A 21,118-nucleotide genomic window follows, 5' to 3' on the forward strand; every position below is an offset into this window, starting at 1 on the left:
GGTGTAGATATTTCCATGTTCATACAGATTGCAGTGTAGACATTTCCATGTTCATACAGATGGCTGTGTAGATATATCCATGCTCATACAGATGGCGGTGAAGATATTTCCATGTTCATACAGATGGCGGTGTAGATATTTCCATGTTCATACCGTTAGCGGTGCTGATATTTCCATGTTCATACAGGTAGCTGTGTAGATATTTCCATGTTTACACAGATAGCAGTGTAGATATTTCTATGTTTATACACATAGCGGTGTAGATATTTCCATGTTTATACAGATAGCGGTGCTGATATTTCCATGTTTATGCAGATAGCGGTGTAGATATCTCCATCTTAATACAGATGGCGGTGTAGATATTTATATGTTCGTACAGATGGCGGTGCAGATATTTCCATGTTCATACAGATGACGGTGAAGATATTTCCATGTTCATACAGATAGCGGTGTAGTTATTTCCATGTGTAAAGAGATAGCTGTGTAGATATTTCCATGTATATGCAGATAGCTGTGTAGATATTTCCATTTTCATGCAGATAGTGGTGTACATATTTCCCTGTTCAAACAGTTAGTGGTGTAGATATTTCCATGTTCATAGAGATAGCGGTGTTGATATTTCCATGTTTATGCAGATAGCGGTGAAGATGTATGCATGTTTACACTGATAGCGGTGTAGATATTTCCATGTTCATCCAGATGGCTGTGTAGATATATCCATGTTCATACAGATAGCGGTGTAGATATTTCCATGTTCATACAGATAGCGGTGCAGATATTTCCATGTTCATCCAGATGGCTGTGTAGATATATCCATGTTCATACAGATGGCGGTGAAGATATTACCATGTTCATACAGATAGCGGTGTAGATATTTCCATGCTCATACAAATAGCGGTGTAGATATTTCCATGTTCATACAGACAGCGGTGTATGTATTTCCATGTTTATACAGATAGCGGTGTAGATATTTCCATTTTCATGCAGATAGCGGTGTACATATTTCCCTATTCAAACAGTTAGCAGTGTAGATATTTCCATGTTCATAAAGATAGCGGTGTATATATTTCCATGTTTTTACAGTTAGCGGTGAAGATGTATGCATGTTTACACAGATAGCGGTGTAGATATTTCCATGTATATACAGATAGCAGTGTAGATATTTCCATGTTTTAACAGATAGCGGTGTAGATATCTCCTTCTTCATACAGATGGCGGTGTAGATATTTATATGTTCATACAGATAGCGGTGCAGATATGTCCATGTTCATACAGATGGCGGTGTAGATATTTCCATGTTTATAGAGATAGCGGTGTAGTTATTTCCATGTGTAAAGAGATAGGTGTGTAGATATTTCCATGTATATGCAGATTGCTGTGTTGATATTTCCATTTTCATGCAGATAGCGGTGTAGATATTTACATGTTCATACAGATTGCAGTGTAGACATTTCCATGTTCATACAGATGGCTGTGTAGATATATCCATGCTCATACAGATGGCGGTGAAGATATTTCCATGTTCATACAGATGGCAGTGTAGATATTTCCATGTTCATACCGTTAGCGGTGCTGATATTTCCATGTTCATACAGGTAGCTGTGTAGATATTTCCATGTTTACACAGATAGCAGTGTAGATATTTCTATGTTTATACACATAGCGGTGTAGATATTTCCATGTTTATACAGATAGCGGTGCTGATATTTCCATGTTTATGCAGATAGCGGTGTAGATATCTCCATCTTAATACAGATGGCGGTGTAGATATTTATATGTTCATACAGATGGCGGTGCAGATATTTCCATGTTCATACAGATGACGGTGAAGATATTTCCATGTTCATACAGATAGCGGTGTAGTTATTTCCATGTGTAAAGAGATAGCTGTGTAGATATTTCCATGTATATGCAGATAGCTGTGTAGATATTTCCATTTTCATGCAGATAGTGGTGTACACATTTCCCTGTTCAAACAGTTAGCGGTGTAGATAATTCCATGTTCATAGAGATAGCGGTATAGATATTTCCATGTTTATACAGATAGCGGTGAAGATGTATGCATGTTTACACTGATAGCGGTGTAGATATTTCCATGTTCATCCAGATGGCTGTGTAGATATATCCATGTTCATACAGATAGCGGTGTAGATATTTCCATGTTCATACAGATAGCGGTGCAGATATTTCCATGTTCATCCAGATGGCTGTGTAGATATATCCATGTTCATACAGATGGCGGTGAAGATATTACCATGTTCATACAGATAGCGGTGTAGATATTTCCATGCTCATACAAATAGCGGTGTAGATATTTCCATGTTCATACAGATAGCGGTGTATGTATTTCCATGTTCATACAGATAGCGGTGTAGATATTTCCATTTTCATGCAGATAGCGGTGTACATATTTCCCTATTCAAACAGTTAGCAGTGTAGATATTTCCATGTTCATAAAGATAGCGGTGTATATATTTCCATGTTTTTACAGTTAGCGGTGAAGATGTATGCATGTTTACACAGATAGCGGTGTAGATATTTCCATGTATATACAGATAGCAGTGTAGATATTTCCATGTTTTAACAGATAGCGGTGTAGATATCTCCTTCTTCATACAGATGGCGGTGTAGATATTTATATGTTCATTCAGATAGCGGTGCAGATATGTCCATGTTCATACAGATGGCGGTGTAGATATTTCCATGTTTATAGAGATAGCGGTGTAGTTATTTCCATGTGTAAAGAGATAGGTGTGTAGATATTTCCATGTATATGCAGATTGCTGTGTTGATATTTCCATTTTCATGCAGATAGCGGTGTAGATATTTACATGTTCATACAGATTGCAGTGTAGACATTTCCATGTTCATACAGATGGCTGTGTAGATATATCCATGCTCATACAGATGGCGGTGAAGATATTTCCATGTTCATACAGATGGCAGTGTAGATATTTCCATGTTCATACCGTTAGCGGTGCTGATATTTCCATGTTCATACAGGTAGCTGTGTAGATATTTCCATGTTTACACAGATAGCAGTGTAGATATTTCTATGTTTATACACATAGCGGTGTAGATATTTCCATGTTTATACAGATAGCGGTGCTGATATTTCCATGTTTATGCAGATAGCGGTGTAGATATCTCCATCTTAATACAGATGGCGGTGTAGATATTTATATGTTCATACAGATGGCGGTGCAGATATTTCCATGTTCATACAGATGACGGTGAAGATATTTCCATGTTCATACAGATAGCGGTGTAGTTATTTCCATGTGTAAAGAGATAGCTGTGTAGATATTTCCATGTATATGCAGATAGCTGTGTAGATATTTCCATTTTCATGCAGATAGTGGTGTACACATTTCCCTGTTCAAACAGTTAGCGGTGTAGATAATTCCATGTTCATAGAGATAGCGGTATAGATATTTCCATGTTTATACAGATAGCGGTGAAGATGTATGCATGTTTACACTGATAGCGGTGTAGATATTTCCATGTTCATCCAGATGGCTGTGTAGATATATCCATGTTCATACAGATAGCGGTGTAGATATTTCCATGTTCATACAGATAGCGGTGCAGATATTTCCATGTTCATCCAGATGGCTGTGTAGATATATCCATGTTCATACAGATGGCGGTGAAGATATTACCATGTTCATACAGATAGCGGTGTAGATATTTCCATGCTCATACAAATAGCGGTGTAGATATTTCCATGTTCATACAGATAGCGGTGTATGTATTTCCATGTTCATACAGATAGCGGTGTAGATATTTCCATTTTCATGCAGATAGCGGTGTACATATTTCCCTATTCAAACAGTTAGCAGTGTAGATATTTCCATGTTCATAAAGATAGCGGTGTATATATTTCCATGTTTATACAGATAGCGGTGAAGATGTATGCATGTTTACACAGATAGCGGTGTAGATATTTCCATGTATATACAGATAGCAGTGTAGATATTTCCATGTTTAAACAGATAGCGGTGTAGATATCTCCTTCTTCATACAGATGGCGGTGTAGATATTTATATGTTCATACAGATAGCGGTGCAGATATGTCCATGTTCATACAGATGGCGGTGTAGATATTTCCATGTTTATAGAGATAGCGGTGTAGTTATTTCCATGTGTAAAGAGATAGGTGTGTAGATATTTCCATGTATATGCAGATAGCTGTGTTGATATTTCCATTTTCATGCAGATAGCGGTGTAGATATTTCCATGTTCAAACAGATAGCGGTGTAGATATTTCCATGTTCATCCAGATGGCTGTGTAGATATATCCATGTTCATACAGATGGCGGTGAAGATATTTCCATGTTCATACAGTTAGCGGTGTAGATATTTCCATGTTCATACAGATAGCGGTGCTGATATTTCCATGTTCATCCAGATGGCTGTGTAGATATTTCCATGTTCATAGAGATGGCGGTGAAGATATTTCCATGTTCATACAGATATCGGTGTAGATATTTCCGTGTTCATACAGATAGCGGTGTAGATATTTCCATGTTCATAAAGATAGCGGTGCTGATATTTCCATGTTTATACAGGTAGCGGTGTAGGTATTTCCATGTTTATACAGATAGCGGTGTAGATATTTCCATGTTTATACAGGTAGCGGTGTAGATATTTCCATGTTTATACATATAGTTTTGTAGATATCTTCATCTTAATTCAGATGGAGGTGTAGACATTTATATGTTCATACAGATGACGGTGCAGATATTTCCATGTTCATACTGATGGCGGTGTAGATATTTCCATGTTTATAGAGATAGCGGTGTACTTATTTCCATGTGTAAAGAGAGAACTTTGTAGATATTTCCATGTATGTGCAGATAGCTGTGTAGATATTTCCATTTTCATGCAGATAGCGGTGTAGATATTTCCATTTTCAAACAGATAGCGGTGTAGATATTTCCATGTTTATACAGATAGCGGTGAAGATGTATGCATTTTTACACATATAGCGGTATAGATATTTCCATGTTCATACAGAAAACGGTGTAGATATTTCCATGTTTATACAGATAGCGGTGAAGATGTATGCATGTTTACACAGATAGCGGTGTAGATAATTCCATGTTCATCCAGATGGCTGTGTAGATATTTCCACGTTCATCCAGATGGCTGTGTAGATATATCCATCTTCATACAGATGTCGGTGAAGATATGTCCATGTTCATACAGATAGCGGTGTAGATATTTCCATGTTTTTACAGGTAGCGGTGTAGATATTTCCATATTTATACAGATAGCGGTGTAGATATTTCCATGTTTATACAGATAGCGGTGTAGATATTTCCATGTTTATACAGATAGCAGTGCAGATATTTCTGTGTTTATACAGATAGCCGTGTAGATATTTCCATCATCATTCAGCTGGCGGTGTAGATATTTGCAAGCTGATATAGATGGCGGTGTAGATATTTCCAAGTTTATAGAGATGGCGTACAGATATTTCCATGTTCTCACCGACGGCGGTGTAAATATTTCCATGTTTATAGAGATGGCGGTGTAGATATTTCCATGTTTATACACTTATCGCTGTAGATATTTCCATGTTTATTCAGATAGCAGTGTTGATATTTCCATGTTTATACAAATAGCGGTGTAGATATTTCCATGTTTATAGAGATAGTGGTGTAGATATTTCCATGTTTATAGAGATAGTGGTGTAGATATTTCCATGATTATAGAGATTGTGGTGTAGTTATTTCCATGTTAATAGAGATAGCAGTGTAGAAATTTCCCTGTTTCACAGAAAGCAGTGTAGATATTTCCATGTTTATACAGGTAGCGGTGTAGATATTTCTATGTTTATACAGATGGCAGTGTAGATATTTCCATGTTTATAGAGATGGCGGTGTAGATATTCCCTTGTTTATACAGATAGCATTGTAAATATTTTTATGTTTATAGAGATAGGTTTGTAGGTATTTCCATGTTCATACAGATAGCGGTGTAGATATTTCCATGTTCATACAGAAGGCGGTGTAGATATTTCCCTCTTCATACAGATGGCGGTGAAGATATTTGCATGTTCATACAGATGGCGGTGTAGATATTTCCATGTTCATACAGATGTCGGTGTAGATATTTCCATGTTCACACAGATGTCTGTGTAGTGATTTCCATGTTCATACAGAAGACGTTGGTGATATTTCCATGTTCATACCGAGGGCGGTGTAGATATTTCCATGTTTATAGAGATGGCGGTGTAGATATTTCCAAGTTTATACAGATGGCAGTGTAGATATTTCCATGTTCATACAGATAGCATTGTAGATATTTCCATGTTTATGGAGATATCGGTGTAGATATTTGCATGTTTATACAGATAGCGGTGTAGATATTTCCATGATTACACAGATAGCGGTGTAGATATTTCCATGTTTATATAGATAGCGGTGTAGATATTTACATGTTTATACATATAGCGGTGAAGATATTTCCATGTTTATACAGACAGCGGTGTAGATATTTCCATGTTTATGCAGAGAGCATTGTAGATATTTCCATGTTTATAGAGTTAGCGGTGTAGATATTTCCCTGTTTTACAGATAGCAGAGTAGATATTTCCATGTTTATACAGATAGCAGTGTAGACATTTCCATGTTTATACCGATAACGGTGTAGATATTTCTGTGTTTATACATATAACGGTGTAGATATTTCCATGATCATACAGATGGCGGTGTGGATATTTCCATTTTGATACAGACTGGGTGTAGATATTTTCATGTTTATACAGATGGCGGTGTAGATATTTACATGTTTATAGACATGGCGGTGTAGATATTTCCATGTTTTTACACATAGCATTGGCGATATTTCCATGTTTATGGAGATATCGGTGTAGGTATTTCCATGTTTATAGAGAGAGCGTTGTAGATATTTCCATGTTTATACAGATAGCGGTGTAGATATTTCCCTGTTTTACAGATACCAGTGTAGATATTTCCATGTTTATACAGATAGCGGTGTAGATATTTCCATGTACATACAGATAGCGGTGTAGATATTCCCATGTTTATTCAGATGGCAATGTAGATATTTACATGTTTATAGGGATGGCGGTGTAGATATTTCCTTGTATTGACAGATAGCTGTGTAGATATTTCCATTTTTATACAGATAGCGCTGAAGATATTTCCATGATTATACAGATAGTGGTGTAGATATTTCCATGTTTATACAGATAGCGGTGTAGATATTTCCATGTTTATACAGATAGCGGTGTAGATATTTCCATGTTTATGGAGATGGCATTATAGTTATTTACTTGTTTATACAGATGGTGGTGTCGATATTTCTATGTTCATACAGATAGCGGTGTAGATATTTCCATATTTATACACATGGCGGTGTAGATATTTCCATGTGCATACAGATGCCGGTTTAGATATTTCAATGTTTATAGAGATGACGGTGTAGATATTTCCATGTTTATACAGATGGCGGTGTAGATATTTCCATGTTTATACCCATAGCGGTGTAGTTATTTCCATGTTTATACACATTGCGGTATAGATATTTCTATGTTTACAGAGATATTGGTGTAGATATTTCCATGTTTATAGAGATAGTCGTGTAGATATTTCCATGTTTATAGAGATAGCGGTGTCGATAATTCCCTGTTTCACAGACAGCAGTGTAGATATTGCCATGTTTATTCAGATAGCGGTGTAGATATATCCATGTTTATAGAGATAGCGGTGTAATTATTTCCATGTTTATAGAGATGGCGGTGGAGATATTTCCATGTTTATAGAGATGGCGGTGTAGATATTTCCATGTTTATACAGATGGCGGTGTAGGTATTTCCATGTTTATACAGATAGCGGTGTAGGTATTTCCATGCTTATACAGATAGCGGTGTAGATATTTCCATGTTCATACAGATAGCGTTGTAAATATTTCCATGTTTATACAGATAGCGGTGTAGATATTTCCATGTTTATAGAGATTGCGTTTTAGATATTTCCATGTTTATACATATAGCGGTATAGATATTTCCATGTTTAAACAGATGGCGGTGTAGATATTTCCATGTTTATACAGGTGGCGGTGTAGTTATTTCCATATTCATACACATGGCGTTGTAGATATTTCAATGTTTATAGAGATGGCGGTGTAGATATTTCCATGTTTATGCAGATGGCGATGTAGTTATTTCCATGTTTATACAGATAGCGCTGTAGGTATTTCCATGCTTATACAGATAGCGGTGTAGATATTTCCATGTTCATACAGAAAGCGTTGTAAATATTTCCATGTTTATACAGATAGCGGTGTAGATATTTCCATGTTTATAGAGATAGCGGTATAGATATTTCCATGTTGATACACATAGCGGTGTAGATATTTCCATGTTTATAGAGATAGCGGTGTAGATATTTCCAAGTTTATAGAGATGGCGGCTTGGATATTTCCATGTTTATGTATGTGGCGGTGTATATATTTCCATGTTTATGCAGATGGCGGTGTAGATATTTCCATGTTTATACAGATGGCGGTGTAGATATTTCCATGTTTATACAGATGGCGGTGTAGATACTTCCATATTTATACAGATGGCGCTGTAGATATTTTCATGTTCATACAGATAGCGGTGTAGATATTTCCATGTTTATAGAGATGGCGCTGTAGATATTTCCTTGTTTATACACATAGCAGTGTAGGTATTTCCATGTTTAAAGAGATGGCGGTGTAGATATTTCCATGTTTGTACAGGTAGCGGTGAAGGTATTTCCATATTTATACAGGTAGCGGTACAGATATGTGAATTCATTAAACCTCTTTTTCTTTATAAATTACCCAGTCTTGGGTATGTCTTTATCAGCAGCATGAAAATTGACTAATACACTCACTGTCCATGAATGATACTCTGTTAGCCCATTTGCATTGTTATAAAGAAATACCTGAGGCTGGGTTATTTATAAAGAAATGCGGTTTATTTGGCTCCTTGTTGTGAAGGCTGTACATGAAGCATAGTACTGGCACCTGCTTCCAGGGAGGGCATCAGGAACCTTCCAATCATGGTGGAAGGTGAAGGGAAACCAGCATATCACATGGTGAGAGTGGAAGCAAGAGAGACAGGGAAGAGGTGTCAGTCTCTTTTAAACAACCAGATATCGCATGAACTCACAGGGTAAGAACTCATTCATTACCAAGAGGACAGCACCAAGCCATTCAGGAGGCATCTATCTCCAACATTGGGGATCACATTTTAACGTGAGATTTGAAGGGGACAAACATCCAAACTATGTCAGATACCAAAGCTGACAATGCTTATTATCTTTAGCTGTTCCAGGTTCTGGGAAAAGGGAGAGAGTTAGCTTCCCTCGTCTATGCTGTGCTACTCCATATTATATTAGTAATTATTGTTCTCTAAAGGTTTTTGAAAGCAAATAAACAAATGCAAGGCAAAATATACGAAATGCAAGGCAAAACATACGGAATGCAAGGCAAATGCATTAAAAACTTTTGAGTGTTAATATATAGATTTTATTTTATCTTTTTAATTTCTTTTGCTTAACCAAATAGATTATGTAGTTTTGATTAACTGGCCATGAAATAGCTCTGCCTACATAGAATTTCCCATGAATAATTGGTTGTGGAGACTTTTATGTGTAACCCAAATCCTCCCTCAAAACTGAAGTTTGCCCAGCTATTGGGAGTGTTGGCAAATCATGCCTCTCAGCTGATTCTCTCTAGAATTTATTCTCAGGAGATCTAATTAATAACTTGTCAAGCTGATGTCCATCCTTGGGGACAACTCGTATCTGAAGAATGGCCAGTGAAAGGTATTAAAACTCCATACTCCTGCCTCAATTTAGGGCAACTCTGAAGGGTCACCCCAGCTTCTCAGCTCCCCCTTGAGATTAGCTGAGGTATTTGTTGTGACTGCCTCACATCTCAACTCCCTTTGTCCAATTCAGCTTTTTAGCCACAGTTGTTGGCTCCTAGGATTTTACCCAGTTAAATGTTCTCTACACAAATCTCTATCTCAAATCTGCTTTACAGGGAATGTGGCCTCAGACAGGTTTTCATTAGGTTCTGGACGTAACTCTCATTAGTCATTGATATGATTCGGCTGTGTCTCCATCCGAATCTCACCTTGATTGTAATTATCCCCGCATGTCAAGGATGGAGTCAGGTGGAGATCATTGAATCATAGGGGCGGGTTCCCCCTACTGTTCTCCTGGTAGCGAATAAGTCTCACGAGATCTGATGCTTTTAAAATGGGAGCTTCCCTACACAAGCTTTCTTCTCTGCTACCATTTAAGATGTGCCTTTGCTTCTTTTTTGCCTTCTGCCGTGACTGTGAGGCCTCCCCAGCCATGTGGAATTGTGAGTTCCTTAAACCTCTTTCCTTTCTAAATTACCCGGTCTTGGGTATGACTTTATTAGCAGCATGACAACAAACTAGTGCAGTCTGTTCTATAAGCCCAAGTCGGATCACAGAGTCCCGCTTTCTGTTTTTTTTTTCTAGCCCATATTTCTACTAAAACTTGACTCATATAGACTTAAAACAAAATAATTAAGCATGGCTAGTAATTATTTAATATTTTATACGTGTCAGGTACTGTATTTTGTAACTTATCTTTTAATAATCTTTCCAAATCTCTAAAAGGAGAATTCTGCTCTTTTATAGAGAAAACAAGGATGGCTCAATCTTTTGATTTTTATTACAAGCTTTATTTTGTATAACATATAATAAACTAAAAATATTGAAAGTTTAGAAACCATCAGCACACAATCGAGGTGATGGAAATATACTTCACCTCCAGTTTCCTGATGCCTCTTTATAATACATTTCTCTGGCCCCTCATTCCTGGCCCTTAAAAACCACCAAACTGCTTTCTGTCACTGGACAGTAATTTATACAGTCAAAAAATGTATATAAATAAAATTTTACACTATGCACTTTTTTGTCTGACATTTTATGTTTTTTTCTCTGCATGTTTTACCTCTAGAGTCTGCCTTGTTTCACTTAGTATAGTTATTTTGAGATTCATTCATGTTATAGTATGTATCCATAATTAATTCGGATAAAGCAAGTTAATTCATTAATGTATTGATTGATATTTAGACTGTTTCTAGTTTGGGCTATTATGAATACATGTGCTATGAACATTTGTGTTGATATCATTATATGAACACCTACTTTTATCTCTCTTGGGTAAATACCCAGGAGTGCAATGGCTGAGTCTTACGGCAGAAGTATGTTTAACTTTTTAAGGGACTCTTAAACTGTTTTTCAAAGGTTACACTTTTTTGTATTCCCATCAGCAGTGTATGAGAGTTTCAGCTTCTCCACATCCAAGCCAGTGCTTGGCTATTATCAGTCATGCTAATCTTAGCTATTTAAAAATAGATAGTGGCGTCTCATTTTGGTTTTAATTTGCATTGCCCTAAGCATTAATTATGTTGAACATATGTGCTTATTTACCAAACAAATGTCTACTTTGAAATGTCTGTTCCAGTCTTTCACCCAAGTTTTAAATGGGGTTGTTTGTTTTTCATTATTAAATTTTGAGCTTTTAAAATATATTTTTGATGCAAGCCTTTCATCAGATATATGAATTGCAAATATTTTCTCCCAGCCTGCAGCTTGTCTTTTCAGTCTCTTAATAGATTCTTTTGAAGAGCAGATTCTTTTTTTTAAATTTGATGAGTTCTTCTTATCAATATATTATTATATAAATCATGCTGTGGGGTCATATCAAAGAAAGCTTTGCCTGACTCAAAGTCCCAAATGTTTTCACATCTTCCCTCTCCTCTCCTTTGGGAACTGAGATTACACGTAAATTCAGTTACTTGAAATTTACTGTCTACTATTGCTCTGTTCATGTTTTTTAAAAATTTATTTTCTCTCTATATTTTATTTTGAGAGGTGTCTATCTTTTCTTCTTTAATGACTAACGTGCTATCAGCCTACCATGTAGCTGGGACTACAGCCGCATGCTACTATGCCCTGCTAATTTTTGTATTTTTAGTAGAGATGGGATTTCACCGTATTGGTCAGGCTGGTCCTGAACTCCTGACTTCGTGATCCACCTGCCTCGGCCTCACAAAATGCTGAGATTACAGGCGTGAGCCACTGCGCCCAGCCTCCTTTAGTGTATCTTGCATGTCTCTATTTTAGAACATATAGAATACTGTTTCAATAAGCATTTGAATGTTCTTAACTGATAACTCTGGCACCTTGATTTACTCTGGATCAGTTCTGACTCAGTGATTTTTCTCCTTATTATGAGCCACGTTCTTCTGTCTTTTGTTGTTACTGTTGTGTCTCTGCTAAACTGTGTCTGGATGTCAGATATGGTGACTTTTATCTTATTGAGTGCTGGAAGTATATATAAATATTCTTGATCTTTGTATTGGTATGTATTTAAGTTTAGTTGGAAAGAGTTTGACTCTTTTTGGTCTTGCTTTAAAAATTCATTAGGTGGGATCAGACCAGTTCTCATTTTAGAGCTAATCACTCCCAACTAGTGAGGCAAGATCCTTCTGGGTATCCCTGGGAATCTTGAGGTGTTCCTGGTTTGGCTGATAAAATAAGCACTATTACTGGACCTTGGTGAGCATGTGTACTGTTACTTTTCATCTTATCTGGGTGTTGTTTCCCCAACCATAGGTACTTTTCTCTAGGCCTGTCCTAACAATTACTTAGCTATGTACTTTAGGGGGACCCTTTGCAGAGCTCTGGAGTTCTCTTTCTGTGCAGCCCCTTCTTCTCGGAAACCTTGTCCTGAGAGCTCATGTCAACATGGTTTCTGTGGACTCTCAGCTCTGTCCCCTCAGCTCAGGGAGAACGATGGGCTCCTCTTGGGCTTTTCTCCTGGAGTAGTGGGCTGGAAAACTTTCTCCAGGCATAAATTAGGGCAGTTGATAGGCTCACCTTGTTTGAGACTGACTTTACAGGGTCTTGCAAACTTTTGTGGCATACATTTTGGCCATTTTTTTGGTTGTTTCAGGAGGGAGAGAAAGTCCAGTTCTTGTTACTCCATCATGGTCATTGCAGAAGTCAACCTAACTGATATTTATCAATACAGTCTGTTGCTACACATTGAACTTGCTTAAGATAATTTTTAGATGGCACAGAACTTTCTGTCCATTGAATGAGACTCTCTGCTTATTTTGCAAGTGCTCATTTGTATGGAGACATTTGTATGGAGAAACTTCAAAAAGTTTGTGGAAAAATGAAGTTAAAAGATAAACATTGAAAATGTGATCTTCGGTTTTCATCCCTAAAGAACTGATGGTCCTGGGAACTTAACAATGTCAATGCAGTCTCTTATACATTATTAACTTAAGAAAAATGGGTGCCCTTTCCACATTTGTTGAGATTGGGAAACAAAAAGAAGTCAGAAGGAGCCAAATCAGAGCTGTAAGGTGGATGCCTGACAATTTCCCATTGAGACTCTCACAAAATTGCCTTTGCTTGATGACAGGAATGAGCAGAAACATTGTGGTGTTAGAGGACTGTCTGCTAAAGCTTTCCCAGGTATTTTGCCCTAAAACTTTGGCTAACTTATTCAAAACACTCTCATGATATGCAGATATTATTGTTCTTTGACCTTCCACAAAGTCAACAAGCAAAATGCCTGGAATGTCCCCAAAAAACTGTTGCCGTGACCTTTGCTCTTGAGTGATCCCCTTTAGCTTTGACTGGACCACTTCCACCTTTGGTAGCCATTGCTTTGATTGTGTTTTGCCCTCAGGATCATACTGGGAAAGCCATGTTTTATCTTCTGTTACAATTCTTCAAAGAAATCCTTCAGGATCTTGACCCTAGTTCTTTAAAATTTCCATTGAGAGCTCTCCTCTTGTCTGCAGCTGATCTGAGCACAACACTTTTGGCACCCATGCAGTGGAAAGTTGGTTCAACTTTAATTTTTTAGTCAGAACTGTGTAAACTGAACCAATTAAGATGTCTACGATGTTGGCTATTGTTTGTGCTGTTGATTATCAGTCCTCTTCAATTAGGGCACAAACAAGATTAATTTTTTTCCTTGAAAATTGATATGGATGATCTGTCCCTGTGGACTTCATCTTCCACATCATCTCGTTTCTTCTTTAAAAAAGCTGTCCGCTTGTGAACTACTGATTTCTTTGGTGCATTGTCCCCTCAAGCTTCTTGTAAAGCATCAGTGATTTCACCATTCTTTCACTCAAGCTTCATCATAATCTAATGTTTGTTCTTGCTTCAATTTTAGCAGAATTTACATTGCTCTGCTAGGGGCTCTTTTCAAACTAATGTCTACTCCTTCTTACTGTCTCAAACTAGATCCTGTTCAAACATGCTATAATAAATTAGTATGAGTTTATTTTGCTGCCAAAATTGAAACCTTTGCATAGTTTTTTTCATAATATACATTTTCCATGAACTTTTTAAGGCCTCTCATGTATCCACAGGTAGAGTGCCTTACCTATTCTGACTTCAGTCAATTATTCAAGACCTTTCCTTGTCAGTGATACATTAGAAAGGTAGAGTATTGAAAAATAAGAGTAGCTTCTGCTGATTAAGAAACACTATATCTTTTTCTACTTCTTTCTTTTTTTTTTTTCTTTTTTTTTTTTTTTTGAGACAGCATCTTTCTCTGTCACCCAGGCTGGTGTGCAGTGGTGTGATCTCAGCTCACTGCAACCTCTGCCTCCCAGGGTCAAGTGATTCTCCTGCCTCAGCCTCCCGAGTAGCTGGGACTATAGGTGCCTGCCACCACACCCAGCTAATTTTTGTATTTTTAGTGGAGACAAGGTTTTACCATATTGGCCAGGCTGGTCTTGAACTCCTGACCTTGTGATCTGCCTGATTCGGCCTCCCAAAGCGCTGGGATTACAGTCATGAGCCACCGTACCTAGCTTTCTACTTCTTTCTTATTATTTTCCTCCTCTCTCATTCCTATATTCTCTCCTTTCTCCTACTTTCCTCCCCACTCCCTGTTTCCTTCCTTTCATCTTTCCTATTTTCAAGACTTAATATTTCTTGAACCTCCGATGTTATCATAGTATGTTATTTGTTTAATTTTCACATAACAATAATAGTTTAAATACAAATAATATTTATTTTCATCCCCATGTTATCAGTATAACAGTAAAGATGTGGAGAGGCCAGCTGGGCATGGTGGCTCAAGCCTGTAATCCCAGCACATTGGGAGGCCGAGGTGGGTGGATCACGAGGTCAGGAGATCGAGACCATCCTGGCTAACATGGTGAAACCCCATCTCTACTAAAAAATAGAAAAAATTAGCTGGGCGTGGTGGCACGTGCCTGTAGTCCCAGCTACTCGGGAGGCTGAGGCAGGAGAATAGTGTGAACCCGGGAGGCAGAACTTGCAGTGAGCCAAGATCACGCCACTGCACTCCAGCCTGGGTGACAGAGCGAGACTCTGTCTCAAAAAATAAATAAATAAATAAATGAAAATAAAATTAAAAAAATGATGTGGAGAGGCCAAACCAATGGCTCTTATATCCACGTTCTTTCTTCTAAATGATTTCACCTTAGTTTTGGTCTGCATCTCTAACCATAGCTAGTTGCAGCAGGACTTCTATCTGGCCTTGCTGCTCTCATTTTTGGACCTCCTCACTGAAATCAAATTGATCTTTCTAAAATGCAAACCTGGTCTTAGTATTTTATTACTTAAAACCCATTGGTGGCTTTCCATGATTTATGGAATAAAGTCAAAATTCCTGTTTTTGCCCATGTTTCTGTGTGCCTCTCATCCCTACATTTACTGATTCCTGTGTGCCATAAATTGCCAGTTGTCCAGAGTTCATTCTCTTTTTGTACTTGGGAGGACTTCTGCATCCTGCAACTTTTCCCCTGAAACGTGCTTGGAAAATACCTACTCATTTTTTTCAGATTCAGGTTAGCTTTTTACTTCAGTTTCTTTTCCTGAAGCTTATACTGACTGCTCCATATGGCTTTGGGGATTAGCTACTCATTCCTTTGTGCCCTTTGTAGATACACATTTATCATGGAGTCTTTTTTTTTTTTTTTTGAGACAGAGTCTCACTCTGTCACCAGGCTGGAGTGCAGTGGTGTGATCTCAGCTCACTGCAACCTTTACCTTCCAGGTTCAACTGATTCTCTTGCCTCAGCCTCCCAAGTAACTACAGGCGTGCACCACCGTGCCCAGCTAATTTTTGTATTTTTAGTAGAGACGGGGTTTCACTATGTTGGCCAGGATGGTCTCGATCTCTTGACCTCGTGATCTGCCCACGTTGGCCTCCCAAAGTGCTGGGATTACAGGCATGAACCACCGCTCCCAATCAGTCATGCAGTCTTTATACTTACTTGTTTACTTGCCTGTGAGCTCACTGAATGCAGGGACTATTTCCTTGTTGCTCTAGCACCTACACCAGTACCTGGTATCCAGAAGCTGTATGCTAAATGTTTGTTGAGTGGCTGTTTGACTGAATGATTGTACTCCTAATTAGTAGATAGAAAGCCATGAACTTCCCAGTTCATCATTCTTTGTGCTCAATTCTGGTTTCTTTATTGTGTTCAAAAGAGTTCCTTAGTGACATAAAACTATGGAGCTAGTATGTCAGCTCATTTAAGCAATGATTGGTTTATGTATATAAGAGACTTCAATAATTATATATTTTTATTTCAGTTTCAATAAATGATCAATTGATTAATTTTCTCTGTTTTGGCTTATTGTTCACATTTCATATCAAATAAAAGTGTTTTACTTAAAATTATTCATGCCAATTATGACAGTTAGGTGAATATTACTTTGATTTACATTCCAGTAGTAGTTTTGGTTGAACCCTGAATATGCTAAGACGTCCCTTTTCTTTTTTCTTATGAACAGGCTACTGTGTTTACATATATTATTAAAATCTTCTTTGAAAATACGAAGAATGTTACATTTCTTATATTTAGTTCTCTGTGCTTCAGAATTCCTGTGATACTTGCACTTAAGTCCTTCTGAGCAGTTGATGTTGATATTTATGTGGTTAATTTCATGAAACGTGGTGGTTTTCATTTCTATCATTAATTTATACAGGAGATAGACTGTTTTCCAGGTGTAAGCTCAGTCATATAATTAGAAAATTTATAAGCAGAAAGGAGTTATTTGGTCTAACCCATTTATTCTACAGATAGAGAAATTAGAGTCCAGAAACTCTGTCTTCTTTAAAGTCTTACAGGTATTTAAGAAAAAAGAATAGACTTGAGGTTTCTGTGCTCTGAACCCAGTGATCTTGACACTGTAACGATCTTCATCCATATTATTCACAGAAGTAAATATAATCACATATTAAATAAGAAACAAAAATACTAAGGAGATATTATACTGAAAAATGAAATAATATTATCTTAATTATTTTGATCAGATTCAATCTATAGCAGCTTGAAGGCTAATAATTCCAATGATTCTCTGAATAAACCATTTTTCTAATAAGATTACAGGTTTTAGTAATCTAATTATTTTGACTGATGCAAATGTTACCCCGCCAGTCTGAAAAATGTGTTTATTTATATGTCATAAAGAATAATTTATTCCAAAAAGGCTAATTTTCAAAATATATGTATCTTCTGAAACTGTATCTATTTTTTCCCCACGTTTTCTAAATATATTTTAGAGGGCATTTGTAGATTTTCATGGTGCTGAAAAATTAAGGTATAATGGTCTCATGAAGGAGAATAATGTCATTTAGACATTGTAATTTTGGAGGATCACAATACTTTTTGGAATGTGGTTGTTGCAGCACTGGTCACTTATACTAATTATATAATAACATACTATACTAATGCAATAATATACCATATGAAATTATTCAGTGGTAAATTTGTCTTAAATCCTCTAGAATACTGCAAAGAAATAGTTTATATAAGAAAGAGTACCATAGCAGATGTGAACACAATATTTCCTATTTTTTTCTTCTTTTTTATTTTTTTGAAGACAAGTTCTCACTCTGTTGCCCAGACTGGAGTTCAGTGCCATGTTCATAGTTCACTGCAACCTCAAACTCCCAAGCTCAAGTGATCCTCTTGATTCAGCCTCTGAAGTAGCTGTGCCTATAGGTGTGCACCACCACACCGGCTAAGTTTTAAAATTTTTTATAGATATGTTGCCCAAGCTGGTCTCAAATTCTTGAGCTCAAGAGATCTTCTCACCTTGGCCTCCCAGAGTGTTGGGATTACAGGCATGAGCCACCATACTCAGCCAATATTTCTTTTGTAAAAGACATTTTCTAACATACTTCTCATTTTAACTAACATAATATTCAAAGTGTAGATCTGAGAAAGAGATAGTGCCTGCAGATCTGGGATCCTACATGCTAATATTATGGGATGCATTCAGATTTGATCAGCAGATATTCCATTTATTCTAGAACACCACCAGCAGAAGAATGTAATTACGTCTATCACTAAAACTTTGTGTCAATACAGACTACTGTATTTGTTATCATAGATGGTCCTTGGATGGCAGCCTTAAGCAATTTTAAACCTAGACAGGTGATGTACTTTTTCTTCTTGGATAATTTTCATGGTTTTATCTAATTTGGTTGTAACTAATGTGTTTAATATGGCTTGCTTGTTTTTTAAAAAGTTGTTCAGTATCCTTAGAACTCAGTGCTGATTTCTTTTTCTAGCAGGCCTTTTATATAGGACATCTCACTTTCTCCTGGCTCTCTACTACTAGCATGAGGTCTCTGAAAAATCAAGACAGCAAAATAATTTGTTATAGAACAGCCTATGTAGAGGGACAGGGGAGGAGTCATATTCCAAGAGGGAAAGACCTTTGAGCCAGGCTCAATTTGTAGAGGCTGTTGAATGAAAATGAGAGAGAGAGAATGCACACTTTATTGCACTATTAAAGCAAAATTCTGACAATAACTTCTAAAAATGATTCAACTCTTATACACTGAGAATATGACAGACCTTCCAAAAGTATAATTTCTTATATGAACGTCCAGGTATATAAGGAAAAATAACTATTTCATACCAATATCTCCAGCCGCCTTTATTGTTGGTTCACCACATAGGTTTTTATCAGAATCGCAGAACATTAATTTTTTAAAGTAGCTACCATTACAACTAGCTTGAGAAGAACTTTCTTTTTAATAATTCGACCCAGATGCATTCTAGATACTCCAGTGTTACGAATCGATGGCTTCATGAGGAGCCGCTGTTGACTCATGCTATCTCTGGACACACTGACAGGAAACGTTTTCTTACACCTGTTTTCCTCCTGCTTTTCCTTGGTAGGACTTAGTGCCTTGGCATAGTTCAGTATCAATGGCAGTCATAGAGAAGTGTTACAGAAACCCAGCTTATTCCAACTTGTGAATTATTTGGCACCCAGGAACCAGGTCTTACAATCTTCAACCCACTTTTTCCTAACATGGCCCCTTTTCTGAAATGTTTATTTATATATGATGTAGGCCTGGGGAAAGGACATGGACTTTCAAAGAAAATATTCTCCAATAGATCTCTCAACTCCAGAGAACCTTCTGACTAAATCTGAAAGAATTCCACTGTGCTCTGATAACATCCTTTAATAATGAAGGAAAAGATATTTTTCCCCCAGGAGGATTTTGTAGTGAAAGAGATGGCATAATTTTCTTAAAAAATGTTGTTTATAATCTCATTTGTTTTTTCATTTGTGGGGTGTGTCTTAAATCCTAAATGGTACATCCTTTTTAAAATACTTCTAGTAATAAAATGTTTCTGAAGTTATGTTGTAAGTATCATTGGACTATGTTTAATAATGTTAAGTTGATCCCACTTCCCCTGAAATTATATACATAAATGCTGAAAGTATAAATTTACATATACAACTTCATGGAACATTTTTCTTCCAAGTGTGCATTTGCTAGAATTTGCATTGAAAGGTTTTGGAAGGAGCCTGTTGGTATGAATCCTGTGTGAGCAACACTCAGATTTGTTGCATACTGAACAGCATGCTAAATCTCACTTCACAATCTTAGATTTCTCATCTACCATCTTGAGCTGAATTTAAAATGTAACTGCAGTTTATTATGTCACCTGTTCGTCAAACACTGATGCAAAGCTTAGTTTTCAGTGTGAAGAACCCATGACTAGAGAAGGGAAGAAGAAAGGGTCAAGCAGACCTCATTAAAGAGTGTATGGGCAAGAAAACACATCAGATGTCTTGATAGGTTTTTTAAAGTCCTGTTAGACTTGTCATGATTTCCAAAACACTAAATGCCATCTAGTATTTTGGACCCTCTGAAATTACAGTAGAATATTATTATGGGTCATCTTAATTGGAAATATACAGGGAAATCCTGATGATTAATGTAGACTAGTGATAGCTCTCACACATTTATATAACCTATGTTGAAAAGAAAGAAGAAAGTCAGGAAGGAAAGAAGGAAAAAGAGCGGAGAGAGAGGAACAAGAAAACACGTGGATTTGTGGAAATGAAAATTTTTAAATTACTAATTTGCAAGAATGGGTAAGAAAAATACCGAGTATGAACATAAATGCTTTCAATTCCGTTTGTCTCTTAATCCTTCTCAGTCCGTGGCCAGTTTTGAAACTTGGTGTAACTTCCTTCCTTTATTCCTCCCTCCCTTGCTCCCTCCATCCCTTCTTGCCAGCCTCCTTCCCTTCCTCTCTCCTTGAGTTTCCTTCTTCTTTCTTGTTCCCTCCCTCCCTCCCTCTCTCTTTTTTCCCCTTAGTTTCCCCAGAAGCACATATACCAGCCATTTGAATGCTTTCTGCTCATAGATACTGCCAAGCCCCCTCACCCAGACTGCTGACTAGATTTGGTAGAATGGAGTGAGAAACATAGACTTTGTGTCTGTGGCGGCCACCTCTGATGTTGCAGACTTTTGCCGTGATTATGCACTCCAGCCGAGGGACGCTAGAGAGGTTGAAATTTCAACTGTGGGATTTGCCATTTTGGAATTTGCAGAAATGTACTGGATATGCTAACAGCAGCCTGGCTAGCCTCCACTTCACAAGGAAGTATTTAAATATACACGTGTAATATGAAGAAAATTGCATTAGATCATAAGGGATGAATTATTTTGTAAATGACTATACCATCAAATACCATACCTGATATCAATCATCTTCATCAGACAGTATCTGTGTATGTAAG

The sequence above is a fragment of the Gorilla gorilla genome, chromosome 19, assembly GCF_029281585.2.
Source record: "Gorilla gorilla gorilla isolate KB3781 chromosome 19, NHGRI_mGorGor1-v2.1_pri, whole genome shotgun sequence".
In the NCBI taxonomy this organism is placed as follows: Eukaryota; Metazoa; Chordata; class Mammalia; order Primates; family Hominidae; genus Gorilla; species Gorilla gorilla.